Source organism: Antechinus flavipes, chromosome X (assembly GCF_016432865.1).
Source record: "Antechinus flavipes isolate AdamAnt ecotype Samford, QLD, Australia chromosome X, AdamAnt_v2, whole genome shotgun sequence".
In the NCBI taxonomy this organism is placed as follows: Eukaryota; Metazoa; Chordata; class Mammalia; order Dasyuromorphia; family Dasyuridae; genus Antechinus; species Antechinus flavipes.
The window spans coordinates 24,802,750-24,821,140 of record NC_067404.1 but is presented as its reverse complement, the minus strand read 5'-3'; the positions used below and the strand labels follow the sequence as shown (position 1 = coordinate 24,821,140).

Here is an 18,391-nt window from a genome sequence, read left to right as displayed (position 1 = left end):
TGATACCGCATCTGCTACATTCTGAGCAACATATGACCTACCAGCAGCTACCAGCCTCAGCCTCATCAATGGACATGTTCGACTTGGCAGATTTTCCCAAGTGGCAAAACAACAGTCAGGAACTAAAACTCCAGGGAACATTAATGAGGTTATTTTGTCCTCTTAAAATCATTTATTGGGAACACTTGCCATTTTCAGTTCTGCCTGATGTTATGATCAGAATTCACATAATCACAGAGCTGTAAGCCAATCGGTTTACTGGTCTCTAAAGGAGATGACTTACATAGTAGGGAATGTAGGAAGAAAATATTAGAACTTTTTCTATTTTTCTTAAAAATAAGTAAAATTATACTTTACTGATATTTACCAACTCAACACAGGCATTTTAACTGCTAAAAAGTGGCAGGGCCTGTCACATGTCATAGAGATATCCTGAGGGAAGGTAGAGGGATCGACAATGGATTTACAGATGAGATTAGGTAGTTTTAGCTCCATTATCATCAGGAAATAACTGGTTCATGAATGGGAACAATCATTTTTCAAAAAAAATTACAAACTGCTACCAACCACCAGAAAGAATGTTCCAGATCACTAATAATGACAAAAATACAAATCAGAACAACTCCGAGGTTTCACTTCACACCCAGCAAGTCGGCATAAGTAGCAAAAAAGATGAAAATAATCAATGCTGAGGAAACTGCGCAAAGACAGGCACACTATTGCATACTGCATCATCGCCAATTATTTTTAAAAATTCCTCTGCTAGGCATATTCCCCAAGAAAGCTGATGGCAACGTAAGTACAGAGAAACATGGGTAAGACCTCCGTGAACTTCCACACCGTGAAATAAAAAGAACCAAAGAAACAATGACAATAACAGTGGAAATGGAAATTAACATTTTACCAGAATGCCGCTATATTATAATCACCATCTTGGTGCCAGAGAAGAAATATAAAAGGCATCCTTCAGGGAAGTATAGCAGTGTGGATTTGAAATACTATTGCCAATGCCCCTGACTTAGGCAAGGGTTTAGTGAATTTTGGTGAAATACCGTTTTCTCTCTTATTATTAGGGATGGCTCAGAGAGAGAGAGAGAGAGAGAGAGAGAGAGATACAAAGGGGGACATAAGTGATGTACAAAGATATCAATAAAAATCCTAAACTAACCTTATACAGAAGGAACAAATGACTTTAAAAGATTGAGTTAAAGAAACCAAAGATTGAAATAACAGTAGTGTGAGAAAAAAGAAAAATTAAGAGTTGACCCTTCTATACCTAGTATAAGTCACCCCATCAGTCACATCATGACATTAGAACAATAGAGATAAAAAGGTTTGGCAAGAAGTTGGTTAAAAAAAAAATTCAAAATGATCAAGATCCAAAATAGGGATTTACACACACTCTTGGTCACAGTGAATCTCGCCTTATTTCTGTACTGTTTTTTAGAGATAGTAGCTAATGATGGTATTCATTTTTTTTCTCATTTTTTCTATAAACTCTGTGAAGTCTGACTTGCTGTGCCATCATTCATTTGAAACCATCCTCTCCAATGTTACCAACAATCTTTTGATCTCCACATCTAATTTAATCCTCTTCCTTCTTGACCCCTTTGCAGCATCTGAAACTACCAATCACTTTCTTCTCCTGGTTACTTCCATGTCTGGGTTTTCACGAGCCTGTTCTTTCCTCATCTCCTTCTCCCAGACTGCTCCATCTCCTTCTTGTTTGCTGAACCTTTATCGGTCAGCTAACCATGAACAAGTGCTCTATCCTTGGCCCTCTACTCTCTACAGCCTCTTACTTGATGAACTAATCATAGATGTGGATCTCAGATCTGTAAGAAGACTGTACAACTCTTAATCTCTCATCTTGAACTCCAGTCCTATAATAACTCCTGGATATTTTGGCCTATATATCCCACAGGCATCTCAAACTCCAAAGGTCCAAAACAGAACATATTAACTTTCTCCTCAAGCCCATCCATCTTCCATACCTTTCAGTTACTGTCAAGGGCACTGACATCTCTCTGGTCCCACAGCTTCAGCTTCCCAATATCAGCTTCATCCTCAACTCTTCACTTTTTCATCCCATATGTCCCTATGAAGAAAACATAGATTGAAGATTATATTAATAATGTGATCAAAGGTGTGCAAAAAGAAACAATCACACTTGACCCTTCCGTACCTAGTATATGCCACTCATTGGCCACATTGTGAGATTAATAAAAAGATGATAGTTGCCAGACCTCGTCATTTCCATTTCCACAACATTTGTTCCTTTTCTTTTCTACTCACAAATACACCATCGTAGTTGTTAACTTTATAGACTCCTACTTAGATTACTACAGTAGCTTCCCATGTTCCTCCTTCCAAGTCTCTCCTCTAATCCAGGGTTGGGGAGACTTTTTTTTTCTGCCAGGGGTCATTTATTACATCATTCACAGGTCATACAAAATTATCGACTTACAGAACTCAAGCAGTAGGAGGTTGTTATAGCTAGTTTTCAACTCATCTTCGTCTGCTGTTGATCGTGTAAATGATTTGGCCAGCCTGATGTCCCTGGCCAGAAGCTCTCTACCCTCGCTCAGATCCATCCTCTCATCCAACTGCCAAAGCAAATGTACCCATACGCAAGTCTAACCCTACTGCTTACACCCCAGGGGGTCCCTGGCAACTCAGGATTAAAGAGCAATGCCTCTGTCCTTTCTTCACATACCGGCCCCCTTCTTATCTTTCAATATCCTCATACGTTACTTCCGTCTATACTCTCTACTATGTAGCCATGCTGGTCAGCTTGCCATTCCTCACAACATGACTTTTAATCTCCCATCTCCCAATCTTTGCATTGCCAGGTCCCTCAATGCTTCGAATATTTCTCCTTCCTCACCTCTGCCTCTCTTAGCTTCCTTCAAGGATTTGCTCAAATACCACATTCTAAATGAGGTCCATCACTGAGTCTCCATCTACCTTCCCCCTCTACACTCTGCCTGTTCCATATCCATCTTGTATTTACTTATTTACGTAAATGTCTCTTCCATTAGAATATAAACCACGTAAGGGCAAGGATTCTCTTTCTCTTTGTATCTCCAACATTTAAATAGTAAGCACTTAATAAATGTTTGAATAAAACCATTAGCAAACCACTAAAAAAAATCAAACTACTATTGATCAAGCAATGGGAGCCTCCTACAAAAACTCTCACGCTTCAGACAAACTTGTAAGCTGATTTTTCCAACCAAGAAGTTTAGTGGATTTCAGACCAATTTGTCAAAAATAGAAAATGGGACACTTTCTATTCAGTCTGCAAGATGAAAATTCTTAGGCAAATTTCAATACAACCTTTGCATACTTGACAGATGGAAATGAAAAATAACTATTATGATTACTAAATCATACCACACATACCAGTATGTACTTTTTCCTTTGGAATCTCCACATTTCTGTGGCCTTATCTTTATCTACTGTGACCCCCATTAAAATCAAATCATTAGAATCAACTGAAGTTAGAACTGGACCTTTGAATTATTTTATCAGAAGGTTTTCAACCAAGATTTTCAGAAATAATGAAGCCGATTCAGACACACTTTTATCATGAAAAACTATTAATTATGATCTTGTGAGAAGAGGTTTTCATACTGTTAGTAAAATAAAAATCTTAACTATTTTTTCCATATCCCTTTTAATGCTTTATTTTGCTATATTCTAATAATGTACGTGATTTTATATGAACCTAATTTATGCATGTATGCTTAAAATATTTTACTCATGGGAGTACATGGTCAAAAAAGTTCCAAGATGGGCACAACCAATCTGGTACGACCCATAAATGCAGAGTAAGCCCCTTACCAATCACTGAACAAATAAATGCTTACACACACTGCTTTGAATTCTGCCCTCTTGACACACAAAAACCACTTTAGTAAACTCTTAGACCTGAAATGGGGGTGGTGAGGAATGGCTTAACTTGGCCATGATCTTCATCAAATTTCTATAATAAGATGAATGTAGTACTTCCAACACAAGAAAAACCTGTGGGAAAGTATTTTCTTTCCTAAAAGCTAAACATCATCCTTCACCTCATTAGTTACTACACAGGTTTACTAAATCAAGTGCATTCCTAAGAATTTCCTAAAAGAATTCCTCACAGAAAATGCACAAGGGCCATTCTCTGAAATTTCATTTACGACCCGAGAGACAAAAATATTCAAGGCAGGCCTCTTTTCTGGATTTCTCCCAGGATCCAGACTGCCTGCCAAAACTATATGCTCCACACTTAGCTCAACCAAAATGGAAAAAGAAAAAAATCACAAAAAAGGAAAGAAAGAAAAGAAAAAAAGAGGAGACAAGAAAAGAGAAAAGAAAAGGACCATTTCTTTTGCAATAAATGGCGATCCCCAAACAAAACGGGGCTAAAGATGAGGCAAATAACAAGTTTGCCCTCTGTTGGTAGAACCGAACCATATTTTTTCCTCCTATCAGATGTGCTAAGGATTCATGAGTTGGAAAAGAGAAGAATATCCAACAAGTATGGTACAAAATTTTTCAGTACCAGTTATCTCCAAGATAAGTCACATTTGAGAGAAGCCTTTGGGAAAAGGATCAAAGTTGAGTTTTGGCTCATGCTCTGTAAAAAAGTAAACCTTAAAGTTTGAAGACAAGTTTATCAACAAGAAAACGAGAATTAGACTTTCTATTTTTGCTGTGGATCACAAAATTCTTTTTTTTTTTTTAACATGATTATCACTTGCAATAAAATTAAAGGGATCAATAGGAGGACTATTGGGAATATTTTCACTTAGAAGGCCACCTCACTTTTACAAATCTTAGAGGGAAAGAGAGAGGGAGTGGGCAAAGCACAAAGATAACACCACTCAAAAGTCTTCATTCTAGTCTACCTCTCCCCACATCACCCCCCTCTCCATTCTCTCTCATTCCATTTCCCCGTCTCTCTTTGCCCTCTATCTTTTTCCCTTTCTCCCTTCTTTTCCTCTCTCTCTCTCCATTTTTGTGGTTGAATCATTTCAGTCTTGTATGACTCTGTGACCCCATTTGGGGTTTTCTTGGCAAGGATACTAGAATAGTTTGCCATTTCTTTCTCCTTCTCCAGCTCATGTCACAGATGAAGAAACTGAGGCAAACAGGGTGAAGTGACCTGCCCAGGGTCTCATGGCTGGCATCTGAGGCCAGATTAGTCTTCTCAGTTGCAAGCCTAGCACTCTATCCACCCAAAAATCACCTAGCTGCCTTTAACTCTCCCTCCATGCTCTTTTAAAAAAATCCTTACATTTCTTCTCTCCTCCCTGGCTCCATTCTTCTTCTTTTCTCTTCCCCCCTTACCTCTTTCCAGTTTTCTTCCTACATCCTTCACTGTCCCCTCCCCTCCCCCTTTGTGTCTCTCCTCTTCTGCCTTCTTCCATTCCTGGCTTCTCCCCCACCTTTCCCTCCAGTATTTTTCACTACTAAAAAGACTGGCAGAGGCTGAGCCAAAGGCACTGTGTTAAGCACTTTATGGATATTGTCTCATTTTATCTTCATGTCAGTCCTGGGACATAGGTATTATTATTATCCCCGTTTTGCATGATGAAACTGAGACAGACGAGTTAAGTGACCTGCCCAGGGGCACACAACTGCGAAGTATCTCGAGTGTTTGGAGTCCAGTCTTCTTCATTCTAAATCTGGAGTTTTATCCACTGAACCACCTGGCTTCTGTGTAAATGGAATAGACTATATATGACTCTTGCTCTTCAAAATGTCCAGCTGTAGGGCTAAGTATTCTCTGTATAAACATCCTTTGTCGTGAGCATTTTTATTAAAGAGAACAAGCCCATTTCCCGAGAGAGGACTTGTACATAACGAGGAGGCCTGCCCAGCTGACTTCTCAGGGTCTTTACAACTCCAGGATTCTGTGTACCCTCATCCTGTGTTCTTTGACAGATCTATTTACCTTCTCTAGCCCAGAAGGTCTACAAAGCGATCATCAACTGTCCACTTTGAGTTGCAACCTTTACTCACGAGAAAACCTTTAGGGCTATAATGACCTGAATAAGATCTCCCAAATAAGGTACTAATTAGTTCATAATGGCTCTAAAAGATCGGACAAGCAGCGTCCCCTTTCCACCTCCAATGGTTTGAGCTCTTGGCTCCAGTGGGGCCTTTGGTTCCAAACCATCTGCCAGCCAGGTGGTTTTGTACTTTGGTTGACAGTTTCCTAATCCCTACCAAGCTTCAATAAGGACAAACTCCAGCCCCGGCTTTTGCTGCAGGATATCTAATAACTACAAGGAGAGCCACTGTGTAGTCACCTCTTGTCATACTTACAGCGATACAGAAAAGAAGCGAAGCCATACCTGATAACTTGGGTGGTTTGGGGAACACAAAGCATGGTGGGCTAAGCAGCATAAAGCAGGCCTGAAATTAACTTTGAGGTAGACAGTTGAAGGGAACAGGCAGAGAACTTGAGACAAAGACCCGGGTTGGGGGGAGGGTAGAATTTGACCCCAAGATACCTCATGGTGGAACAGGAACTAATGAAGAGCCATACTGAGAAGGACCTCAACTGGAATCTGGCTAGGGAAAGAAGCCATTTGGTTGCATCTTATCATAGCTAATCAATCTCTCTAACTGGGTGTTAAGGTCAGTTATTGATGATATAAGATATCCTAGTAAAACACCAGTATGATATCCTAGCCTCAGAGCTCAGAGGGAAGGGACCTCAGAGACCATTTTGTCTAAAGCACTTACTTTACAGATGAGGAAACTGAGTCCCAGAGAGGTAGTGAACTTCAGAGTTGGGCTCTGAATGCAGACCTAGAGCCAGTAGAGCCTTGCCTCTCAAGGACTATCAGTATCTCTAAATTTTGGCCCCTCGTGCCCTGCCCTGTTTACAGCTCTGCCTAGAGGAAATGCAGGTGCCCTGCCTGAGGCCTGGGCACAAGAAGTAGGTCCCGCTTTCTTCGTCATCGTATGAGAATCTCGGTTCTCAGTGGGAGTCTGAGTAGCAAAAGGGCAATTATGAACGATGGTTAAGAAGGTACCAAATGGACAAGTCCCCTGCCACCCTCCTCCCCCTGCCAAAGATCTTTGTTTCCTACCCCACTGTCACGAAAATAAGAATATTCGTCCCTCTTCATTCTCAGTTTATATTTCTAGTTCAGGAGGTCCCCTTAAAGTATTTGAGTCAAAAGGGGAAATTCGCATATAAAGGAAAGTGCAGTAAGCGCCATTTAATTAGTTCATGAAAAGTCTTTTCCAGTTACCATGATCCATATCCATTACCCAGAGTTATAGTTATTGGGGTCCTGACAGATGGCATTAGTGTCATTAATGAAAATGAGATTACCCATCTAGCTCTACAGACACCAATTAACACCAAGAAATTGCAATAGATGAGCAAGGCTGGGATTGCTCTGTGACATGACATTCTGGGAAACATATTCATTGTCCCTTACAAAGAAATACTTAATCTATGTCTTTTTTCTTTCAAATGCCATCTCACTCATTAAAAAGTGTTTCTTTTTGAAAGGAGGAAAGACAGGCATAGACTAATAATAGGGATTTGCAAGGCTTCAAGAGCCCCATCTAGGCCAGCTGCTCCCTCCATTTTTGACTTAACCTAAAAATAAAGGTCTGTGGGCTTTAGAGTCTTTTTTGAAAAGCCCTCCAGGGACCAGGGCCTCAGGTTCCCAATTACTAATAAAGATGAGTTTTATTTAAAGAGTTTTCATAATTACATTCTATGCTATTTGGCCTTAGGGCATGGGACCATCTATGTACAATGAAAGAGTTTAAGTTCAATTTCGAGATGTCAGATTTAAAAAGAAATTTCTATAGAGAATAGCATTGTTTTTATGAGAATACAAAGAAGAGGGAATGAAGGCTATGAAAGTAGGAGAGGGCAGTGGGAATACAGGAAAGAGGACAGGAACTGGGTGGGAGAGAGAAAGGCCAACGCCTTAGCAACCTAAGTATATTGCATCATATCCCCAGTCTTTGAAAATTAGAACCCCATGATAGCTGGATTTATATTAACTAGAATAATAAGCCTAAGTCCTAGAAAAGTCCAATTTTACTACAATAATGCAAAAAAAAAGAGATCAGTTTTAAAGTCTTCTTGCCCAAGTTTCTTTTGGTCAGACTTATGATTTCATTTATGTAATGAACATCCAGGGAGCAAACAGCCTCCCAAGTACAAACTGGCAATTCTTGTCCTAGATTATGAGTAACAATAAATACAGGCAGCTCTCTCTAAATGGAGCACTGTAAGAAGGTTCAGTGGGGCGGTTAGGTGGAACAGTGGACCAAAACCCAAGGCCAGGATTCACTAGTTCAAATCCCACCTCAGATGCTTACCACTCATGTGACACTGAGTAAGTCATTTCACCTGTTTGCCTTCCCCCTAATCTCAGAGGAAAAAAAAGACAAGGTCAGATGAGGATTTCCTGCACCAGGTCAGCTCTAGGCTTACCCCACTCGAGTCCCTCGCTACCTCGTGCTGTCATTGACATGGCCTGGCCAAGCCCCAGCTTTGGATTTCTGTCCCACCACCTGCTGTCTTCTTTCCTATCTGGGTTGTTTCTTCTACCGGGTCCACTACATGTATATCATCTCAAATGGGCACTCACTATGTCAAGGCAATTCTTTTGCATCACCCTGATGGATTTGCTGGCTCACTCACCACAGTGGCTTTTCCAAACCTTTTATCCTTTTTCAAATCTCCCATGGATCGCCCTCCTTCTCCTCCTCTTCTCAGCTGAGAACCCAGCCTCATATTTCAGAGGTAGCTGGTAGCATAATGGGCCAAACATTAGGTAGAGCGAGGATCAGGACCTGAACTCAAATTTGACCTCAGTGGGTTCCTGTGCTAACCTGTACAAGTCACTTAACTTCTGACTGCTTCAGTTTTTTCAGCTATAAGATGGGGCTATTAATAGCTATATCCCAGGCTTGTTAAAAGGTTCAAATGAGATAATGGCAAAATGCTTAGCATAGGGCCTAGTATGGTTGGATGCCTAAATGTTCTTTACTGCCTTCTTCCTTCCACTGAAAAAATCAGGGCCATTCACAGAGCTCCAGAGTCCCCCCCCCCCAATCTCACATCACTCAGATGTCTTCTGCCATGCTCTCCTCTTTAAGCCATCTCACATGAAGAGATGACTCTTCTACTTCCACACTTGACCCCATTCTATCCCAGAATACTATCATCTCCACCTTAAGCAATCTTCAATTTCTTCCTTTCTCCTGGATGCTTCCCTTTTGCCTAAAAATGCACCTGGGTCTCCTCCATCCTTAAAAAGCCTTGTGTGATCCATCTGTCCCTGCCAGTTTTCATCCCAAACTTCTCCCTTTCATAGCTAAACTCTTGGAGGAAAAATCCATCTGCAATTGATGCCTTCGAGTCCTATCCTTTCACCGCCTTAGCTTTCTGCAGACCGGCTTCCCATTTCATCATTCACCTGAAACTACTTTCCAAAGTACCCATAATCTCTTAATTCCTAAATATAACACCCTCTTCCCAATTTCTATCCTCCTTGACTTCTCTTCAGCCTTTGCCACTCTGCCACTGGATCACCCCATTTCTCTCGTCAGGGTGAGCACTCTTCTCTCCCGGGGCTCCCGATATCTGCCAGCTCCTCACGTCTCCTTTGCCGAATCTTCATCCGGGACCCAGCAGTGACCAAAGGTGTCCGCGGTCTCTATCCTGAGCTCTCTTCTCTTCTCCCTTTATACGGTTTCACCTGGTGCTCACGTTAACTCCCAAAGATAATTAGCATTTCTATGCACATCAGATCTAAACCCCAAATCTCCAGGTGCCTACTGGACATCTCAAAGTGAATGTTCCATAGACACACCAGACAGAGCTCCTAATCTGGAGTTAGGAAGCCCTTAGTTGAAATCCCACTGAGATTCCAGCTGTGTGATCCTGGACAAGTCACTTGATCTAGATCTGCTTCTGTTTGTAAAATGGGGATGATAATAGCACCTACCTCCCAGAGTTCTGTGATGATCAAATGAAGCGATAAAGTGCTTTCCAAATGCCAGGCACATAGTAGGCACTATATAAATCTTAGCCTACATTACTATTAAGATCTCAAATACAACATTAACTTTCCTCCATCTTCCCCTTTTCCCAACTCTTCCCTATTGCTGCCAAGGATATCACCACCTTTCAGAGCCAGGGGCTCATGCCCCTGCTGCCCTCCTTGCTTCCTCACTCCCTCTCTCTCATCCCCATATCCAGTCTGTTGCTGACTTCCATCGATTTCTACATTCCTGGCATCTCTCAGAAACCCCTCCCCCCCCCTTCCGATACGCCCACCGTCTGGGTACGAGTCCTATCCACCTCCTGCCTGGACTATCCCAATAGTAGCTGGTTGATCTCCTTGTCTACCTAAAGCCTCTTCCCACTCCCTCCATGCTCTATTTCCCTACAGAAGTGATTTCGAAAGTGCAAGTCTGTCTGACTGTGTCATACCCTTCCCTGCCATTCACAAAACTCAAGAGGTTCCCTAGTATTTCCAGAATCAAGCGGAAACCCTCTGTTTGGCTTCCAAATCCCCTCAAAACCCGAAACCGTCCTCCCTTTCCAGTTTTCTTACACTCCTCTCATTCCCCTTCATGTCTTCTGTGGTATAGTGCCCCTGGCCTCCCTGATGTTTCTCAACCCAGACACTCCATCCCCCAATTTGGGGCATTTTCAACGGTCAACTCTCACACCTGGCACAGGTCCCTCCTCACTTTCACCCCCTGGCTAAAACCCCATCTTCTTCAGAAACCTTTCAGAATCCCTTTTGATAAGGGGACACGGAAGGTTCAATAGGAATGGGGGCTAAGCTAAAGAGAGAGCTAAATCTTTCAGGAGACAAGGCGGGCAAGGCAAGGAGGTAGGTGATGGCCGTCCAAAGCAGAGGCTTTGCAAAGTATGAGAGATTAAGAGGGAGATGGAGAGCTCGAGACAAAAGTAGATAAAACAGCGACCACCCCCAAGTGGCTTTGGTCATTCCTGTACAAATAAGAGGCAAGCTCCTCTGAAAAGGGGAGGAGACGAGTAGAGCTGGGGTCTGAGAAGGTAGATGGTTAGAGGAGCAGAGACAAGAGGATTCTGGGAGCAAATACAGGAAGAAAGTGAGGGGCCTAGTTTAGTAATCTCTCCTCACAAGGCTTACTCCCAGGGGTGTAAAGCAGGGTGGTGGCAGGTACGCAGAAGAACACTTTTTTTAAGGCCATCAGGGTTAAATGACTTGCCCAGGATCACACAGGTAGGCAGTTCTGAGGTTGAATTTGAACTTGGGTTCTCTTGACTCTAGGGCTAGTGCTCTATCTGCTGCACCCCCTGGATGTCACATACTAACACACTTCTAAGCTTGATTTGCAGGAACATTTTCTCCCTCACTTTCTTTTCTCCAGACAATTCACAAGATAGTAAGTCAAACCTGACATTTGCCGCTTTCTGCCATGTAAGCGCTCACCCTGGGCTCACCTGGGCTCCCAGGAGCCCGCTGGAGGCGGCTGGGGCAGGCCCTTTCTCTGCTTATCATGGCTGTGCTACCTCTGCTCGCCTTTGTTCTGAGAAGGCTTGTATGGGTTGGATGCATCTTTGTGGGCATTTTGAGAGGCTGCCGGTCTACACATATCGCTGTCTTGGGGAGAAAAAGCGAGCTACTACTCGGGGGCTAACCTTCAAACTGACGGGAGAAATACCTCTAGAGGCAAGCTTTTGATCAAATTCTCTCCAAGCCTGTCAAACCCAGGCTTGCAAGCTTGCCAACCGAAGTGAATTCAGACGTACCTCCCTGCCCTCTGGGGCCTCCCAAATGCAAGTCTTCTGATCTCCTAAGTCAGTAATCGGCTCTTTGCACCCAGTAGAGCTTTTCAAAGGCCCCCTGCCACTGAGGTCACTGGGTTTATTCCCCCTTCCAGTAGACTGTCAGTGGCTTGGTATTTATTCCACTGGGAGGGGAAAGGATTTATCTGGTTTCCTTTGGTGCTTTTAATAACAGGAAAGATTTTTCCTCCACCTTTCCCCAGTGTCATTAAGTTGCAGGTAAAGAAATTAAACAGCTTGTGGGAGTGCTAATTAGGGCCAGTTATTTCTTGATTGACCCCCTTTGCCACTGAAGTGCCTGCCACCATCTGTTCTCTCCTCCAGCCACACATCTGCTTTGCAAAGCACAGCTCTTGCTCCTGGGAATTCCCCTGCTTCCGACCTGACTGCAATAATTGTCTCCAGGGCAGTAATTCTTTTTAAGTAAATATCCCGATAAAAATGTATCATACCGAATAGAAATTAGCCAGATACTTATAAAATCTATCTGCTAACCCATGCAGAAAAAGAGCCCCCAATGAGACATGAGCTAAACATGCACTCGAGTCGGCTACATAATTATATTTTATTTCTTTGAAATCACCTTTCAAAGCCATCCATAGCCATGGGCTTCTTTGTAGAAATGAGGATGGGTCCCGGTTGGACACAGCCTTCCTTCATGGGTGGGTGGAAGAAAGCTTTGGGGGCAGTCCAGGTCTAATAATCAAAAACCTCTCCAGTCCTAGTCCTAGTCAGTTTCCCTTATTTCCCGGCTGGACAACAAATATGATGAGCCCTGGATTTGGAATCAAGCCCCTCCTCCCTCCTTCCCCCCCCCCCCCCCCCCCCAGTTCAAATCTCTCTTCTGCCACTCTTCATCTATGTGACTTGGGCAAATCATCTGTAAAATGAAGGGATCAGTCACGGGGATCTCAGAGATCCCTTCCAGCTATAAACATAGGCTCTCTTGCCTTTATTACGACAATCGCTTGTACAGAGCTACTTTGCTAGAGCTGGGAGGAGAGAAAAAGTTTCACCTAGACGGACCATCTCGGCTTTCACGTAGGCCCTAGGATATGGCACTGGGACGAGACAAAGGCCTAACTGGCTATAATATACAGTATCGACCAAACTGACTACAGAGATGCCAGATTAGAACAGTAGAATGACACCAGATGGCCTTCGGTCCCAGCCAAAGTCCTCGGGATTTGGGGGCAGCAGGAAGCCACTGAAGCTTTCCGAGTGGACTCAGGAACGGCCCGACCCTATCCGTGTCTGCTGAGTCTGGATGGGAGAAAGCCGAGTCAGGGCCAACTACTTGAATACCACTAATATCCAGGGCAGGTGCGAGTGAGACCCCAGTTAATGAGGGTAGTGGCAGAGGAGGGAGAGTCGATATGACAGGGGCTATAAAGTGGGCTCAGAAGGATCTGCTGACTGAACAGACATGAGAGGATGAGGAAGAAGAGCCAAAGAGAAAACCAAACTTCCGAGCTGGGATCTAGGCAGGCCACGCCACCACAAATGCAATCCAAAGCTTGAAGGACATCTCGGATCCTTCATTTCTCTTTAACTCATTATCGCCTTAGCTCTGCGATGAACCCCCTCGGTCTTTCGGCCTCGATTGCCAGCCTTCACTTTTTGTCCTCCTCCTGGCTAGATCGTCATCACCATAGAGAGAAGAAAAGGATTTGCTCTTAGTCCTATGGGTAGTGAGCAATGGATTGAGATTTCAGCACCTTCTCGGGCTCCCCACCCCTCGTTCTTCCCTCCCCCTCTTATTTAGGTTTTTTGGGGGGGAGAAGTTCATTGTTTCTAAAAGCATTTGAGAAAAGCAGTTACTGCAGCGATTCAGCCGGTGCTTCCCAGGAAAAACAAGTTCCCTCCCTCGCCCCAAGCGAGAGCCAAATCCACAGGTGGTAATGTAAATCCCATTACTGTGGAAGTGTTTGTCAAGCCCTCCCATTTCCACCCACCTGAGAGCACCCCCTGAGGCTCAAATGACACAATAGAAGGAAACTGCTGGGACCTCACCAGTGCCCACCGGGATGACTAGATCTTTTCTGACTTTTTCCTACTTGGAGCCCCACACCCTCCCCACCAGCCTTCGCCCAGGCAGAGCCTCGTGCCCAGTGTATTGCAGCACTGGAGAGTTGAAAGGACCATAGGCTACCAGCTAGGGAGAACCACACCCAAAATGAATGTTCCCTTCATTCTATCTAAGGAGTAGTCATCCAGAGTCGCATTTAGGGGAAGCCATGGAAAGAAGGCAGAGCAAAAGGGAGGGAGAGAGGTGATCTTCCCACTATGATCCACGGGCTGGCCAGATTCTTCTCACATTTAATTTTCATAACCACCCTGAGAAGTAGATGCTATAATTATTCCTATTTTGCTCTTGTTGTCATTTTTGGTCGTACCCGACTCTCTATGACCCATGTGGGTCTTTCCTGGCAGAGATACTGGAGTGCTTTGCCATTCCATTTCCAGTCCATTTTACAAATGAGGAAATTGAGGTACACAGAACGAAATTACTTATCCAGGATCATTCAGCTAGGAAGTGTCTAAGGCTCTATTTGATAGGAGGAGCATGAGTCTTCCTGACTCTAAGCCCAGCGTTCGATGTGCTGCAGTGCCACCTAGCGGCCCGATCTTGCAGTTTGGGAGAGCTGGGGCAAACATTAAATAAACTCGAGAGTCACACATTGGACCATTTAGTGCCAAGGTGCCCCTGGGGAGTAACTCTTTGACTGGGTTTCAGTCCTCTCATCTCTAGCAAATGGAGGGGGTGGCCTAAAGGACTTTCAGGTGCCTTCCTGAATTGGAACTGGCTCACCTAGATCCCTTTCAGATCCGTGTCTACAATTCTGTGATAACTCATTTGAACCCCATTCTCTCAAAGATAGGGAATCCCTCCCCCCTCTCATTTAGGTTTTTTTGGGGAGAAGTTTCATTGTTTCTAAACTGCATTTGTTACAGTGCAGTTACTCGGTATGGAACCTGCAGCAATTCAGTGCTTCCCAGAATTTGAACGTCTGGCACCTCTGCATTTGGTTCCTGATGTGAATTTTGAGTATTTTCTAGAATAAACATAATATCTCTTTTCATTTTGAGAGCGTTTTAAGTAAAAAGGAAACAGGGATCCACAGGAGATGATTTCCCTTCCATTCCCTGACCTAATGTATATTTTTAAATTAATTTTCACATTAGCATGATGGTCCTGATTTATTTAATTAAAGCGGGGAAACACCATTTGCTTCAAACCAAAAGGTAGGGGTGTGTGTGTGTGTGTGTGTGTGTGTGTGTGTGTATAAATAATAAATAATCACTTTGGCTTTTATTATTCACCTAACAAAAAGGCTGGGATGCTACTTTGGCCTTGCACACAAGGTACTCACTACTTTTTGCCTTAATTGTGCCTTGAACTAATGCTCTGTCTGAAGGACCTGGCCTGCATGTGGAATGGGCCCATGGAGAAGCTGACTTTCTGCACTGGCTTTTCTTGAAAGTGAAAGAAGAGATTTTGAGAAAGCTCTAAGGTTTGGTTTGTCAGTCAGAAACCGTTAGGAAACAATTAGAAAGACTCATTAGGTTCCAGGCACTGCACTAAGTGTGGGGGTTATAAAGAAAGGCAATTATTCAAAATAATATTTTTTTTGGTAGGAAACAAACCAAAGTAGGAACTAGATTTATGTCAGTTACTCTGAAGCATGAGAAATCTCAAAAGCTGAATTTCAGTCTTTTTTTCCCCCTTTTCCTTTTATTTTTCCCATGTATTTAATTATAGCTCATTTGTAGAAAGAGGTAAAGTTTACAAGGCTGGAATATCACAATAACCACCTGAGGTAGGTGCATCAGCTGTTGAAGACTGAGGTTTAGAATAGGTACTTGACTATATTTTACACACCTAGGAAGGATCAGCAGCAATTTACAATAAGGAAACTGAAAAAGATATTAAATGACTTGCCCAGGGTCACTTAGCTAAAGAGTGCCTGGGGTTGAATTTTAACTTGAGTCTTGGTAATTCCAAAACCAGACTTCATCCACTGTGTTCTTAGTTTTCTCTGTCTCTTTTACACACACACACACACACACACACACACACACATACATATACATACACATACATACACTTATACACCCATGCAAATACAGAAGTCAGTTCAATCTAGCCCTCTGACTCTACTAGAGACTTTTTTTCCCCAAAGTGAACTTCATCATTATTCACTTTCACTTGTAATGAAATAAATATAAAAGGAGGTACAAAAACTCACTGAGGAAAATAATTCCTTAAAAATTAGAATTGAGTAAATGGAAGCTAATGATTTTATGAGAAATCAAGAAACAATAAAACAAAACCAAAAATTTCATTAGAAATATCAACTAAACTGGAAATAGATTCATAAGAGATCGTTTAAAAATGAACAGTCCACCTGAAAGCCATGATCAAAAAAAAAAAAAACCTAGACAATATCTTTCAAGAAATGATCAAGGATATCCTGATATTCTAGAACCAGAGGATAAAATAGAAATTAAAAGAATCTACCAATCACCTCCTGAAAGGGATCTCAAGATAAACTCCCAGGAATATTATAGCCCAATTCTGGAATTCCCAGGTCAAGGAGAGTATATATTGACAGAGGGCACAGATATGAGTGGAATGAAGGGATAATATCTAAAAAAATAAAATTTAAGGGATGAGAGAGAATGTCTTGGAAGAAAGGGAAAGAGTGAGGTGGAATGGCAGAAATTATCTGCCATAAAAGAGGCAAGAAAATGCTTTTGCAATGGAGGAAAAGAAGAGGGGGTGGAGTAAGTGAATGAACCTTACTCTCCTTAGAATTGACTCAAAGAGAAAATAGCATACACATTCAATACAGGTATAGACATTTATCTTACCCTGCAGGAAAGTATAAGGGGAAGGGGATTCAAGAAGGGAGGAGGGTGATAGAAGGGGAGGGGTGGGTCAGAAGCACAGCACTTTCAAGTAGGGATAGGGTTAAAGGAGAGAGAGAATAGAATAAACAGGGCGAAATACAGTTAGCAAGAGTAATTGTGAAAAGAATTTCAAAGCAAGTTTCTCTGTGAAGACCTCATTTCTCAAATGTAGATGGAACTGAGTCAAATTTATAAAAAAAAATAAAAGCCATTCTTCAAATAATAGACGAAAAGTGATATGAGCAGTTTTAGATGAACTAATCAAGCTATTTATAGCCATATAAAAATGCTGTAACTCCCTACTGATTGGAGAAATGCAAATTAAAACAATTCTGAGGTACTATCCTCATACTTATTAGATGAGTTAATGATCCAGAGAAGGAAACTGACAAATGCTAGAGGGAACAGGGAGAAAATGAGACATTAATGCATTGTTGGTGGAACTCTGAACTGATTCAGCCATTCTGCAGAGCAATTTGGAACTCTGCGCAAAGGGCTATAAAATCGGGCACTCCCTTTGACCTAACAATACTACGTTGCCGATATGCCGATAGGCATGTATTCCAAAATCAGTTTTTTAAAGCAAAGGGACCGCATATGTACAAAAATACTTAGAGCAGCTCTTTTCTCAGGGCAAAGAATTGAGCATTGAGGGGATACCCACCAATTGGGGAATGGCTGAATAAACTATGGTATGCGATTATGATGGAGTACTATTGTTCTATAAGAAAGGATGAGAAAGGATGAGCCGGATGCTCTCAGAAAAACCAGAAAGTCCTCCATGAGCTCACAAACAGTGAAATGTACTATGTACAAAGTAATAGCAATGTTGTGGGATGATCACTTCTGAATGACTTTGCCATTCTCAGCAATACAATGATCTAGACTACTCTCAATGACTTAGGATGAAACATGTTATCCATACCCAGACAGAGAGCTGATTGTGTCTGAATACAGTTTGAAGCAAACTCTTTCTGTTTGATTTTTCTTGAAGTTTTTTTGGGGGGAGAAGAAATATATGTTTCTTTCACAACATGACTTTTGTGGAAATGTTTTGTATAGCTTCACATATGCCTTCTCAATGGGGATGGGATGGGAATCTGGAACTCAAAAGATTTAAAAACAAATGCCAAAAATTGTTTTATATGTAACTGGGAAAAATAAAATATTAAACGAGATGGCAACGCCCAAAAAGTTTCTTGGAATAGAACTTTCAAACATGAAGATATGTATCTAAGCCTTATGAGGGAGGAACATTGGACTTTCAAGTGATTGAGTGTGATACTGGGTAGAGCACTGGGCCTGAAATGAGAAAACCTGAGTTTAAATCCTGTCTCAAATAATTATTGTATGCTGAGCAAATCCGTGAGCCACTGATTGCTTCAGTTTCCTCATCTGTACAATGGAAATTATAATAGCAGCTTCCTCCCAGGACTTTTGTGTGGATCAAATGAGACCCTTCTTTTTACCCCCCTCCCTCCACATGCCTATATTGCATCAACACAGAACTCTTCTCGGGGTAACCTCTAGTCCAAAGATCACAGTGGTACACAAAATCTTGGCAGCTGTCATGGAACAAAATCCTAACTGAAAGAGCACTAGTGTACTACTAAGAGATGTTCTGCTGCCCTGGCTGCCCTCCCCATCTCCCAGTCA

The 18,391-nt window shown here is 42.3% G+C and overlaps 1 protein-coding gene across 3 annotated transcripts in view; it reads left to right on the top strand.

Moving 5' to 3' along the window:
* Positions 1-18,391, top strand: part of LOC127542516 (transcriptional repressor protein YY1-like) — a 144,599-nt gene that overhangs the window by 124,191 nt on the left and 2,017 nt on the right. The window lies entirely within an intron of this gene.